The 14,860-nt window shown below is 42.9% G+C and overlaps 1 protein-coding gene across 4 annotated transcripts in view; it reads left to right on the top strand.

The window, feature by feature from the left end:
* Nucleotides 1–2,216: 2,216 nt before the first annotated feature.
* The window catches only part of WAPL (WAPL cohesin release factor), a 123,992-nt gene continuing 111,348 nt past the window's right edge, over nucleotides 2,217–14,860 (top strand). For all 4 annotated transcript variants that reach the window (XM_083866294.1, XM_083866297.1, XM_083866298.1 and 1 more), the window contains exons 1-2: nucleotides 2,217–2,372; nucleotides 7,488–7,615. The gene's annotated coding sequence lies outside the window, so the exon portion shown is untranslated. The remainder of the gene's footprint in view (nucleotides 2,373–7,487; nucleotides 7,616–14,860) is intronic.

Below are 14,860 nucleotides of genomic sequence, written 5' to 3'. Positions count from 1 at the left end.
TTGTCCAATATATGCAAGAGTTATATATCTATATATATATATATATATATCTCCTAGAGTTTTCCAAAGTTTTGAATCAACCCAATGTTAAGTACATCTCACATGAAATCAACAGCTGTATTTGGGGACAGATCTCCATTGTCATCCACAGGGTGAAATAGCACATATTTACCATATATTAACTAAGCAGTGCTAAAGAATCTGAAATTGACACATCAGAGATGGAAAAATATTTTAGCTCTGAATTCCTACCTTGCCAGTGGCAAGCTGAATAAAAAATTAATTACCAAGAGCAAAGATATTTTCCCCCACAAGTTCAATATTGCTTCCAAAGTAAGACTATTCTGCAAAAGAGCTCATTGCCATCTCCTTTCCTTCACTGCTGAACTCTGAACTAAGTTGATCTAATCCTACTTGTACTTCCATGTACTTTGTTTCACCTATTTATTCAAAATCCTTCAATTCTCACGGACTTTAGGATTTCTAAGTTCCTTTTAGCCCCTTCATCAAGTTGTCCTAAGTCTTGATCTTTCTGAAGCCGCTAAATTTTCTATCACACTTGGCTTCACCACATTCTGATTTGTCAAGACCTTACTAAGACTGTGCTTTGTGGGGTCTAGAAAAAGTTGATAATGTTGGGCAGATATGCTAGAGCAATATGATAGAATATTATCTTCCTTCTCTATAATATAATGCCTTCAGAAATGCAGCTCAAATGTTTCCTGTCTGGCTGCTTGCTGCTGCCGGTATCTCTTTATCAATTAACCAAATTTGCTATTTACCCCTCCCTCTAGATTCTTCACCATGACTATTTCCACCTTTACAAAAAAAAAAAACAACCCTGTATTTCACATTTTTTTCTCTTCTGCATGGCCTTTTTTTTCCCCTGCACCAACCTTCTTCCACTACCATAAAAGATTTGGTATACAACACGGTTTGATCAGAATTAAACTTTAAAAGACACGAAGATTTTTTTGGTAACTGTGTAACACAGTAAACGTGTGGAGAGATAGATTCACCATGAAAGGGAAGGGGAAGATCTCTCTCCAGACTGTTTGTGAAGACTTAAGTGTATGTTATTAAACTATCACCTTACCACCTTTCAGTCATTGTTTTTAAAGACACTCACTACATTATGTAATACTTAAGAGTTCTATGGCACTTATATAAAAAGAAAATTTCCTCTTTTAAGGTAAAGAACACCTAAACACCAGTTGTTTTAACTAAATATTTTTTATAAACATAACCACAGTGGTTAGGTTACCAACTTTAGGTGAGAAAATGAGTCAAGAGCAGCAAACTGGATTAAAACACAGGGCTCAGTTTCTAACACATGAAGCAGAAAAAGAAGCCTGCATTGTTATTCTCATTGCTGTTCTCCAACTCTGGGCTGAAACCAGGAAAGTTTACAGCTGTGACTAGTACAATCTGTGCCTTCCTGCAGGGGGAACCTGATTGTGCGGCCTCAGGAGAGAGAAAACAGTGAAGGAAAAACATCCAGACGACCCCAAAGACATCGCAGTCAGCTCCACGCACAGACCGAGGGCTGAGCTGTGACATCGAGGACACAGCAGCTCCCAGAAGGCAGGTTTTTCCCTCTGACAGCCCGAGGTGTGGCACAGGCGGTGACATCGAGGACACAGCAGCTCTCAGGCGGCAGGTATTTCCTGCTGACAGCCCGGGGAGGGCACAAGGAGCCCCAGGAGAGGCAGGATCCCTCAGTGCCATTTGGCCACCGCGGCTCCCTCAGGGATCCCCACAGCGCGCTGATGGAGCGCCGCGCCCACACCCGCAAAGCTGCAAGATAACTTAAACATTCTCCGAAAAAGTTACACTCCAGCCTCGCCTGCTCACTCCTGCCTCCCCAGAAAGTGCTCTCCAGGGTTTAATTCTCCACTAGAGACGCGCTGTAGCCGCGGCGCGACCCACCTTGCGTCCCGCTCACCGGCACCTCCGGGCCCCGCGGCCTCCGGGTGACCGCCTCACCCACAGACATCTCCCCACGCAGCCAGAGGGCGGCCGGGGCAGTGCCCGGAGCCGAGAGAAACCCGCCCGCCCCCGCGGGGAGGGAAACGCCGCTGCCCCGCAGGTGGAGGAGCCTTTTTAGAGGAGGTGGAGGAGCCTTTTTAGAGGAGGCGGAGGAGCCCGGGCCGCGCCGAGGGAGCGGCCTGTCCCCGTCCCGCCGCGAGGGGGCGCAGCGCGGGCCAGGGAGGGGATTTGCCTCAGGCGGTGGCGCAGGGATCGATCTGCCAGATCTGCCGCCGGCAGCCCGTAAATCTGTCCGAGTTTTTGGGCCGAGATCACCCCGGGGCCGCGGTGGCAGAGCGGGAAGGTGACCCAGAGCTGTGGGGAGCCGAGCGCCGGGGCAGCAGGTATCCCGGGGGGCGGGCGTTCGGCGTCTGAGCCCTCAGGGAAGGATGTGAGGGATGAAATGGCGGCGGGAGCGGCGGGGGGGACCAGGAGCGCTCTGGGAGGCGGCGAGGGCGGCCGGGAGGGGCTGCCGTCCTGCACAAGTTCGCTAAAACCTCTTGAGCCTTGTGTTTTAATGCTTGGCTGGCTTGATGCCCGCAGCCTTCAGCCCTGCCGCCCTCGGCCCCTCCGCCCGCCGCCGGAACACGAGTGAGGAGGGACCGTGGTTTCATCCACCGGCCCGCAGGAAAAGTGGGAGTGAAGGTTGTTTTTCCCCCACCGATCCGCTGGTGTTGATAAGCAGTGGTTGTTTTAGTTAGCTGGAAAAGTTAAAACGACGTCCCGAGAGGAGACAAAAGGTTTAGAAGACAAAAAAATGCAGAACGGACAATTTAATTGCCCACCGGGATAGTGATGCTGAGATGATTTAAGAGATTGAGCTTTGTGGTGCCTTCACATGGTCCTGCTGAGCGCTGTCAGTGAGCGGGCAGCCCGCTCCACACACCCCTTTATTCAGCACCATTTATTCCGTTTGGCTGGCTTTTTTTTTTTTTTTTTTTGGCTTTTTCTGTCACGCTCTCCAAACCAGCCTGCAGAAAGTCAGTTTTCTCAGCGCAACGACAGAGCCGCTGTTTTATGAGTTTGTTAACAATTAAAAAAAAAAAAAAAAAAAAAAAAAAAAAAAAAAAAAAAAAAAAAGGAAAAGCCTGTTCCCAAGCGTTGAGCCGCTGGAAAGGCTCCGTGGCATCGGAACCCCCTGGAATTTGCCCCTGGAGCGAGAATTCCCCGGGCAGGGCAGGGCAGACCCTGGGCAGGGCAGGCTCCGTGCAGTGCCCTGTGGCATCGGAACCCCCTGGAATTTGCCCCTGGAGCGAGAATTCCCCGGGCAGGGCAGGGCAGGCTCCGTGCAGTGCCCTGTGGCATCAGAACCCTCTGGGATTTGCCCCCGGAGTGGGAATTCCCCGAGCAGGGCAGGCCCCGGGCAGGGCAGGCTCCTTGTGGCATCGGAACCCCCTGGGATTTGCCCCCGGAGTGGGAATTCCCCGGGCAGGGCAGGCCCGGGACAGGCCCCGCAGGCTCCGCGCGGTGCCGAGGCCGCGCCCCGTCAGCACCAGGGACAGGGACAGGGCCGGGCCCGGGGCTGAGGGGCCGCGGGAAACACGGCGATGGAACCGCTGAAATGCACACCCCTCTGGAGAAGTTTCTCAGCTCCAGCCTGCTTACAAGGGTCGCAGTTCAGGTTGAGTGGTTCTTGTCTTACGGAACCTCGAGTCTCTTCACGCTTTAAGTACTGACTCCTCTTTTGAGCTCTAGACAGGGGGTGTGAAGCTTGTCCAGAGGGTTTAAAGACCTTGGCACAGAGCCCAAGAAAACACTGAGTTTGATTTTAGTCCATGGGAGAAGCTTCTGACACAGAGAGAGGAATTGCAAACCACCAAGATGTGAAAACAGTAGTTTAGCACAGCAAAATTCAGTAGTTTTAGGGTTCATAGAATAGAGGTGAATGGAAGACAAAATAGTGAAATTAAAGACCTAAACCCTTCTTTGTCCTCCATCTTCTGAAGTGGTAATAACACAAAGTAGTTAGAGTCAATTGGGTCAAAGTAGAAATGACCCTTTTAGTGTGAGCACTAAGTTTTGGTATGAAATTGTAAATAACCTACACATAGTTATCTGTATAAAAGCAAAGTGATGCCCCATCGATGGGCAGTCACCTCATGTCTCAGCTGCTGTCCAGACCTCGGCTGGGAGTGGAGAAAATTCTGAGATACCAAATAATAAACAACACAAAAAAACCTAAAAACAAAACCTTGAAAACTCCACTTTTTTCTACCGACGCAACTCAGGCTTTTAGAGGACCAAGGACTTTAAACAGCCTAAATCTCAGGTGAGGAAACCCTGCCCAAGAATTGTATATGCAGGATGCCTATACAAGGCCAGGACAAAATTGATCTAAATTATTTCTGGATTTATATTTGGCCAAAATTCATGTTCATATGGATTGTGAATTTATGGTAGTTGCAAAAAATATTCCACTGACAAGTTGGCTCCTATCCCCAAATGAAACATTTTGTATCTTGTGATGAGGAGAGCAACCTCGTAAAGTAGCATACTTGGTGATTTAAGCTGGAAAACATGATCCAGATGGTGGGAAATTATATTTATTTCATGATGTTCTGTTAGATTATCCCATTCCATGTGTGATTAAAAAAAAAAAAATTAGATTTAAGGACTTATACCTGAGCCTTTCCAAGGCCTTCCATACCCTGATTTTCTGCTCCCTGGTAAAAGTATCAGCAGGGGTGACTGGGAATTGGCAAATAATCCTGTTGTGATGAGGGGTGGATCAGTTTTGCTTCAGACTTTGTTTTTGTTTGAGACAGGATGAAATACACTAGTTTATCTATTTCTCCATAGGTCACTCAGGGCTGGGGAACTCGGAAGTGTGGCAGCTGGACCTGCTCAGGACTCTAAAAGAGCCTGCAGACTCATTCCCAGAAACTTGTGCCTGTCATTTGGAGGGACAAATTCTCTGTCCCATTTTTCTAGAACGCACTAGTGATAGCATTGAACTCATATTTTAAACAATGTTTCAGAAATACGTTGCTTACCTAGGAATGGCCTTGGAATAGTTCCCTGAAACACCTTCAGGGTCAGCACGTAGTATGGAAAGCTGAGCACTGCACTGGCTGGGCCATCTTGTGCAAACAATCCTATTTGCTTTCTGGAAAGTAGCTTACTGACACATTTAGCTGTCCCTTTTCCTCAGTGACTCACTCAGGGTGATTTGCTTTTGACCCAGGAGTTTCATTCCAGCCTGGGCAATTTCCTTTACTGGAAAATTCAGATGGTTCTGTCAAGGGCTAATTTTCTGCAAATCTTTCTCCTGGTCTTCTATCCTTTCTTCTAATCACAACCTGATCTCTCAAACTGTTTCATCAGCTGTTCAGCCTCAGATCAGTCTCAGAAACATTGTTTTCCTTGCAAATAGGCCCCTAATTTTTAATAAATTTTTACAATATGGTTTCATTACGTTTATCAGGTACTTCAGTAAGCTGTCTGCACATTTTATTTGCAGTAATTTTAAACTGAAATTGCAACCACCACGGGTGGAAACTTAAAAGAATTACTGCTGCCCAACAAGGCTGGTCCCCTCAGGTATTGAGGAGCTCCTCAGCAATGATGATATTAGGGAAATTATCAAGTTCAGACACTGCAGCACAAAGTATGGATATGCTTTCTCCTGGGATAATGCTTTTGACATCTCATCTCACTCCCTGCCCAGCTGAAGGGGATCTGAGTTCAGAAATAAACTGGTGATGAGTGTGGCTCTCCGAGAGCCCCTGCTGAGGAACAAGTAACTGGGAAGAAAATACTGCCTTTGCTTTGGATGGGCTGTGCAGGTGTTATTTCTCTGTGCCAACACTGATGGGACTGTTCAGACAGAAGTGCTGACATTCAGAGGAGTGCAGATCTGCCCTCATTTACCCAAAGTGTAACTGCTCCAGTAAATGAGGCTGTTCCATTTGTGATTGCTTGGCAGTTCTGATTTTCCCAGATCTTTGCACATGCTGTGTAAGGGGGCAGGAGAGTCAGTGGTTTGTTCCTTCTGTCACTGGAAAATAAATGAGAAATTTACAAAACAACTCACAATTTTCACTTCCCTTCTGACAAAAGACTAGGAGTAATTTCTTTAAAAATAGTTAGTCACATGTTGAAACAGAAACATTATGGGGTCCTCTTTACTTGTCAAATCCACCAACATTTTGAGTGCAATTCAGTGTGATTTGTGCTGTGTGTATAATACACACTGTGAGTGTTGCTTTTGAGACTTCCAAAGAATTTCAGTTGTTGAAGTTCAATTGCACGTCCTTTGGACCACCAGCATCCTTTTTCAAATCTCTGTCTCCAGTCCTGAGATACAAAACTGGAGAATAAATACTAGTGTTGTGAAAATCTTAAGCAAGTGGTCACCAAGACACAAAGTGCTTAGTAGAGGATGTTGCTTTATTGCTGCTGGACTTTTTGGTTTTTAACTGAAAACTTCAGAACTGATTTATGATCCTTATGAAGTTGTTTAATTATCATGATTATCTGTTCAGAGAATTCCCCTTAAGTAGTGGATGAGAAACCCAGTTCCCATCAGGATCCACCTTGTGTGGCTGAATTCTCTGAATGCTTTTGCTCTAAGTCCTTACTGGTATCGTGCCATTCCCACTTGTACTGCTGTTCTGGTAAGACATCTGGTCTTGACCATCTTTTGGCTAAAGAAATATCCTGATCCTGTACCCAAAATCCTAGATTTTCCACAAATGCCTTCCAGTGATGCTGGACAGTCAGCTGTGTTATTTTAAAAACTCCTGCAGTAATTTTGTTTTGGAAAGCTGGAATTAAGGCAGCTCACACTGTTGTCATGTTCATGAATTGCTCTAAAAAGCAATTGTCTTTGTACTGTGACCCAGTGAAAATGGAGCAGGTTCAGCTGTGATGGGACTCGTTCTATTTCAGGAAGCAGCAGAGTGAGGGGAAGCTGCAAGCTGCAGCTCTGTAACATGTGCTGTGGCCTCCTTAGCCCTGTCTCTGGGATCATTATGGTCTGGCTCCAGCCTGGGAGGAAAATCAAGGATTCAGTGAAAGGAGCAAGGAGAAATTTGACACAAGATGGTAACTCTGAGTCCCTTTTCTGGGCCACAAACAGAAAGAGAAGATGCCTGTTTCATATGAAGTTACTGTTTTTTGACATTTTTCGAGTCTCTAATTTATTTGCAATCAGTTTATTTTGATGTACTGCTAGTGGATATCCTGAACTGTGTTTTCTTAGTTGCTTCTTTTACCTTTGGTCATAGTTTACTATTACAGATTGGGGTAAAACAGGAATTCAAGTGGGTGTGATTTATTGAAATGGAGTTTCACATCATGTTTCATGGAATTTACATGGTTTTAATTCCTTCAGGTGAAAAAACCCAGTATCTACAGTGCCTAAAGATAGCAGCTCTTTCTGTGTGAAACTTACTTCTCATCTAACTGAACATAATGATCCTGAACCTGAAAGGCTGGTGTGGCTTTTTCTTTTTCAGAGGAATGATTTTCAAAAGGAATCCATGCAGTGAATGTGATGAGCCACCAATCTGCCTGATGCTACTACCCCAACTCTGTCCTTCATCAGATTAAGTTCTCTTCTTACTTCAGTGAGCAGCAACAGAAAGTGAGTTTTAACAAGTGCATCTGGAAAATAACACTTCAAATAAGATCTATCAATACACATTAAGGGTTCTGCCATGTGCTTCATGCTACTCAGAGCCTTCAGCTGGGGACAGCAGCATCAAAAGGATTCATATTTTTAAATCACAGTTGGAGAGTTATTATAAGCCCAGACTCCATCTGTTTATATGTTAAGGTGGAAGCATAAATAGTTGCTTTAAAAGCCAGGAGGGAGCTGTGTTTAATTAATGCTGGTTTTGCCACCTGAGGGCAGTGGGGCTGCTTGGAAGGGGGTACTAGAAGTGTGAACTACTAAAAATTGGAAGAAGGTGGTGATCCTGCTGGGAGGGCTTGAAAGCAGGACTGTCCATGGGATGGGTGTCAAGGAATGCTCAACTGCAGGACCTGGCAGGCAGAAGGGAGCTGAGACCTCATCAAGAGATCAGGGTTTGAAGGGGAAGTGGGGGGACAAAGAGCTATTTCATGGCATCTTCATGGAAAGGGTAAGCAGGGGCCTTCCCTCTGGCCCTATGGGCTAACTAGAGAAGAGTTGACTGGTCCCTCATTGCTGGAAATAGGGAAAATGAGAAGAATTTCTAAGAGATGTGGGCTGAGCTAAGCAGGATTTCTGCAGTCTGCACAAGAGGATGAAGGTGAGTAGTCACACTGGGAAAGAACTTGTAAGTTTAGATCTGAAACTTTTTTTCCAAAAGGAAACCAACTTTTCTTTGTTTGTTTTTAAACCTTCTTTCTTCTCTTTTTATTTAAAGGTGAACTTGCATGGCATATCTAATATAGACAAATAAGGGAAGCAGCATTACTGAAAACATTGTCATATGTTCTATTCTATGGCTGTGTGCTTACAACCATGACCAGTCCAGTACATTTTAATATTGCTGGGACTCTAATGAGAACTGATTTCCTCAGAGACACAGGTCAGCTCTGGACAGGAAATGGTTTGCTGTGATAATAGCCACGTGCTCCAGCCACTAGAAATGCTTCTATGAGCTTTTAAGAGTATAGTCTTATTTTTCTTTCTTTCCTTTCATGGTGAGCCTCACTTTATTCTTAACAGTTCTTGGAGTTCAAGCTTTGATGAATTGCCCTATTTTAAATCCTTTGATATTAACAGAGCTCTTTTGTGCGTGAAAGTAGAAGTTGGTCCTGACAGTGTAACTCGTGTCTGGACAGGGCAGAAACAACTGTCTGATGTTCAGAGCAGGCTAAACCATACAGTGTTCTCTGATTTTCATTCTAGACAACATTCAGGGAAGTTTGTGGAAATCTTGTTGGTTTGATTTTGTAGAGCTTCACTTAGTTTATGTTACCCTTGTTCCCTGGATGACACTGCTGGTGAAGGATTCCCTTCCTCCAGGAACAATTTCTGTCCCGTTAATGGAGCAAAAAAAAACCCTAAAAATGATTCTACCACCTATTTGGCTTTGCTCACTTCAAGGGACAAACCTTTATATTTCATATAGAGCTTTTGATCAAAAACAGATATACAATTGCGTGCTACATATTTTTCTTAGTTAGAACAAACCAATAAAATGCCTAATTCTATTTCACTCATGTTACCTGTACAAAACAGCTGAAGTCTGTGTGGTGGGCATCTGTAAATTATTTCTGTTGAGAGAAAGACTGCCTATGCATCCATTATCCTCTTCAGTAACAATCCCTTTCACATGTGATAGTGTAGTTTAGTTGTTTTGATAAACAGTGTTTGTTTTGTACAGTAAAGGAAGAAAATGTGAATAAAAGAAATGGAAAAAAATAAATTCTATGTCCAGATGTGAATCTTGGAACAAACTGTAAAAGCTAGTTGAGAGTAGCTACATGATGATGAAGAGCATATTATCTCTATTTCATAGGCAGAAATACTTAGATAGGAGAAGATTAGGTAATTTTCCCAAGGTCATATAGAAAACAAGGAAAAAAGAAAAAATAGAATCTTGAACTTCTGATTCAAATTCTCATTCATTTTTTCAGGACTGTCATTCCTCCTCTTGGTAAGGGTTTGTTATACCAAAGTGCTTGCTGCTTTCTACATCAAATCAAATTTTTTAACTCAGCTCACCTATTAGTATTAACCTTGGCTTTAAAAAATCTGAAACTTAGAAAAAAATATTAATGTAAAGTTCCGTGGCATTAGCAGCAAATAAATTCACTAACTTTTAGTACTGACCTAACATACCCTTAACTCCTTCATTTCACTTGTGTGTCCTGAGGGGCTGTGTAAGTATTTATGCATATGATTAACTTTAGGCATCTGAAAAACTTAATAAGAAAGCAGTTTTACCAGTTTTACAGCAAAGGGTGCATCTGGGTGTGTTTAATACATTTTTGAAGTACTGAGGCTTTTGAAGAAAATGCTGTTACATTAAAGGTACCATCACTTTCTTTGTAACCTTTCAGGCATGGCACTGTGGGGAAGGGTTTAGATTTTCTTTTTTCTTTTTTCCTTTGTAGACCATGTGCTTTACAACGATGTAGTCACAGTTTTTTGTGTCTGTTTCCAAACCATCTTCTTGTACACTTGTGGAAGTCACAGTGAAGTGTAAATGTTGAGGGAAATGAGCAACGGCTTTGCTTTTACATTGTGGGTAAAACATGCCCCACAAAAATTCCCCTTAGCAAGTTATTTACGTGGGTGTCATGTTTATTTTATTTATGTGCACGATGAGCTTTACTCTCAGGTTGTCTGTTCACTGGCACAGCTTAACCAGAGCTGCAGCTCTCTCTGCTCTACATCATACCTAAGGCTTGACTCAAGCCTGATAAAGTTACATATTCTTCCTATCCTCCATGTTACAGTCAGCATCAGAAAACCTACTTAGGCCATTTTTGCTGTGCTTCTGAGGCATAGATCTGGTGGATTATGACTGAGTATGGATTGCAGTAAGCCAAATGAAAGTTGATCTTAAAAAAATTCTTCTTGGCAAGAATAGGTTAAGATTTTCCTGAAAGTGATTGAAAATATCTTTGATACTGAATCTACATAAATACAGGTGTTTGTGTAAGTTTAAAAAGCAAAAAATCAAAAGCAAACAAACAAGAAAAACAACCCAAAAAACCCCAAACCACAACCAAACCCAAGTCTCCCCCCTGCCAAAAAACTAACCAACCAAACACCTCCAAAAAAACCAAACCAAAACAAAGCCAAAGAAACCCTGAACAGAAGGGTAGGGGAAAAAAGTTCACTCTGAAGTGAGGTGAATCCCTTCCCATTTTTTCACAGCCACTGGGGTAGTCCTACTATTTACCCCCAGTTTCAGGTGTATCCTAATTTTGAGAGCCAGTTTCATTCCCAGAAGAGTTTGTAGGCTAATATGCAAACCAACCACCATAAGTCTTTGTAGTCTAATGTTGTGTGATTCTGACATCTCTGTATTCAGTGAGTGAGCATTTTCCTACCCTGATGTGACTCTTGGAGCATTTTCTTTGCTCTGCAAGCTGGGTGTATAGAATTCCTGTGCTGTGTCTCCAGCAGAGCCCTGGTGCTGCCAGAGCTGCTGTAACTGTTTTCCTACAAAACACAAACAAATTTTTATAACTGGTTTGTATCAGGCTGTTAAGCTTGTTTTGCTGTGGAGAAACTTTTCTGCCTTAATTAAGTTTATGCTGAAGAGCTGCTCAGTCTGTTTTCCTTAGAAGGGAAGCAAATAGGACAGCTTGTAAATCTTGTCAGCTGTGAAGTTTGCATAAGTTTGAAAATGAGCATTTAGGTTATAAATTTGAGGGGATAAGGAAGGCACAGTAATCATTTAGATACAGAATTGTGGCTTATGTCTAAAGTTGCTCAGAATGACACTAATAAGAATTTATTCACTTGTTTCAAGACTGCTTTTATATAAACCTATTTATAACATTCCTATGACATTAGCAACTCCAAGGCTGCAAATACAAGTGTTTGAACAGAGATACTTGTTACCAGCCACTGAAATACCATTGTCTGATACTAGCACTGCATTGCAGATAAGGGCCCTCTCTCAGTAGTGGTTTCAGCAGCAGTGATAGGTGGGTGCCCTGTCAGAGTTACTGAGATGCAGCACCTTTCACCAGGGGATCAGAGGATGAGAGGACATGGCAGCACTTGGGATGGCCTGAGGGAAAAATGGCACCAAGCACCCTGAGGAAAATGGGCACATGTGGGAGGGAGTGGTGACTTACCCATGTCACACCCTAAGGCTCTAGAGACACCCAAAAAAGCATTGGAGGTGTCTTTGTTTACTGCTGAATGTCAGGGTTGCTGTGGGTTTTCACAGGACTTTAGGGAAAATACTGTTTGCTATTCTGTCTTACTTGGGAATGTGTGAAATGTCAATACACAATGTCATATTCTATGATGACACTTTTTAGTTCAGTGGTGGGTGTAAAAAAAGTTTCCAAAAGTATGGAATGTGATTGTACCCTGGAAGACACAGGGAGTAAGACCCTGGTTGTGTGTGAAAATGGGAAGGATATGCAACATGTGGCCTCTGCCTTGTGCAGTCCCTCAGTCTGGGCTTGCAGCAGCCCTTCATTTTCCTGGCTCCTGGCACGTCCTTTGCAGGTCCAGCACTAGTGACCAATTGCTCAGCAGTTTTGCAGAATGGCTTGAATGATCAGACCAAACAGTTTCACTGGTGACCCAAGCCCGAGTTTGTGCCCCCAAGAAGGGGCAGAGCTCGTGTGTTAACTCCCAGCACCACTTGCCATTGCCTTTGCCAGCAGCCTGCTCTGTGAACAGCTGCTGGAGTACAAAAGGCCAAAGGGAAGTGTCTCAGATTTGCCCTAGTCCTGTCACACTCCAAGTCACTGGAACACGTCCAAGTGCATGGTAAACTACAGGCAGTCTCTGCAGAACAGCCTGTACAGTTGACTTTAAGTGAAACGTGAATCATCTCAGTCCTAAATTATTTTAATCCAATCAGTCATCTGTGTTGAAGGGTGTAAAGAGACAGCAAAACCAAGAGAATGGCTGCCAAGTGGAGGACACAGGACACAAATAAATCTGCTAGGATGAGATGAAATATGAACTAATAATGATTTATTCCAAATGCCTCAGGGGTTACAGTATGAACCACATGTAGAGATACTCAGATGAGATGAATTTTGTAGGCTTTCCCCTGGATGATTTTTATAGACACAGCAGAGGTGAAGGAAGGCAAAGCTGTTAGCTACACAGAGTACACACAAGGGTTTTGAAGTGCTCACATACAAATTCTCCCTAATTAATATATGCTTTACAAGTCTCTTGTAAGTAGATGAGCATGAACAGCTGTAGTTCTTTTTATAGATACAAACTAATCTCTAATACATGTTGGAGTTGAAGGATACCGAGAACAACATGCTGTGGGTTCATAAAGCTCTTCTGGCCATGGAAGTATTCTTTTTATGCCCTCTAAAAGTGGAAGGGAATGCAGCAGAGTGCAGTCTGGAAGAATAGTGCTTGGAACAAAATCATGACTGGAGCAAAGGATCTGGCTATTAGTGACACATATCACACACTCCTTGTTAACACATCAAACAGCACGTGTGGGTTAGACCTGTTTTCTTGACAGGTTCAGTCTTTTGTGACCTATATGAAACAGGCAGCATTTGCTAATGTTTCTTCTCATCTTTTAGTAGTGCCAATGGCCTTCATAACAAAGAGAGAATTACATGTTTCATGCTTTTAAATATTTTTAAAAGCCTCAGCAATAAGTCATAACAGACCTTCTTAGACTTGAGGAATATGTTCTGTTTGAAAATGTTTTCTCTCTTCTTTCTCCTTATTGCTAGCTGTACATATTATCAATTTAATATTGTCCTCTGCTGGGAGACAATATCCTGTTGTGGTAGGTGAAGGGAGAGACTGTAACAGCTTCTTTCCATCTCTGATGCCTCTGATTTAATTTACATAAAAACACTGTATATTTTGAACAATGTGTTTCTTTCAGCAGTTTATTACCAGCCTGAATGCCTCACTTTTTTCATGATCTAACATTTGTCTGCTGCAGAGGTCATTATCACCTTCATTTTTAGTTTTAATAACCTTCCTTTTAATAAACCTCAGTCTGACCTAAGTTTCCAATAGTTTAGTTCAAAACAATGCCCCAGACCTTCTGGAACCCACTGATTTTTCCCCTCAAAATAATAAGCTCATTACATTTTTATTGATTTTATGGCTTTTTCTGATGTGACATAGGGAAGAATTGATTTAGTTAGGACAAAATGCCTTGCTGGTTTCCCTCCATTACTGCAACCAAAGGGAGAACTGCTGGAGGGCCTATGGGGAAGAGCTGCTTCAATAGCTCTTTGTGCCCTGTTCTTTTGGGCTCAGCCCCACTTTGGGCTGACTGCTATGAACTGCAAATGAATTTTGTTCCCTTCTTCTTATGCCCCATAAGAGACACCAGGAAAAGCTGAAAGTCCCTATTGATAGAACTCTTTCCTTTCAGGGGAAGGAAGTACAATCTCATGGATTTAGTCACTGCAGAAGAAAACCCTCAGCTATACAAATGCTGCTGTTTAGAGAAGGGGAAAATGAAAATGCCAAAGTGAGGATGATGTGGATTCCATACATCTCTAGAACAACTATTTTTGGGGTACTAAACCTTCTCCTCACAATATTTACTTTAGAAAAGCACATCAAAGAGTAAACAACTTTGAAGTATCAGAACGCAGATGTATTGACTCACCATAAGACATTTCAGTACAAATATTTATTTGTGTTTTGCATTCTTCACATGAAACCTGCTAAAGGAAAGTCAGAAGGAGTTTCATAATGATCTCCTATTGATCTGGGGAAGTTAGCTGAGAATGGGTTAAAATCATCTCTTAAGTCACTGTTGGAAAAGAAGCTAAGTATGGAAAGGACCATAGCCTTTTCCTCAAGTGTTACTCCTTTCTCTTTCCCTGTCTCAGAAATTAAAATAAAGATATGAGACTTCAAATTACTGTTTAAGTACATTGCCTTTCATTGAGTTGCAGAAGACAATGGGGAAAAACATGTCATTAATGAGAGAAGGGAGCACTGACTGTATAATTAAATTTACATTTGGTTGAGAAATATCACAATAATGAAGAAACCACCTTCAGGAACTAATGTACATTTCCCCCCAAATTTCTCAGCTTTAGCTCTGCAATAGTTTTGAAGTTAATACACTAAGTGAACAAAGCCAATTTTGAATATCATGTTTCCCTTCCCTCTAGGATTCCCAGGTTGATCCTAGAAAGCTTCTAAGTAAGGTCTGTACAGTGGTGGGATGTATGTGAGCAGAGTAAA

This window comes from Zosterops lateralis, assembly GCF_965231275.1.
Source record: "Zosterops lateralis genome assembly, chromosome: 8".
In the NCBI taxonomy this organism is placed as follows: Eukaryota; Metazoa; Chordata; class Aves; order Passeriformes; family Zosteropidae; genus Zosterops; species Zosterops lateralis.
Note: the sequence above shows the minus strand (reverse complement) of the source record. Positions and strands in the feature narration are given on the sequence as shown.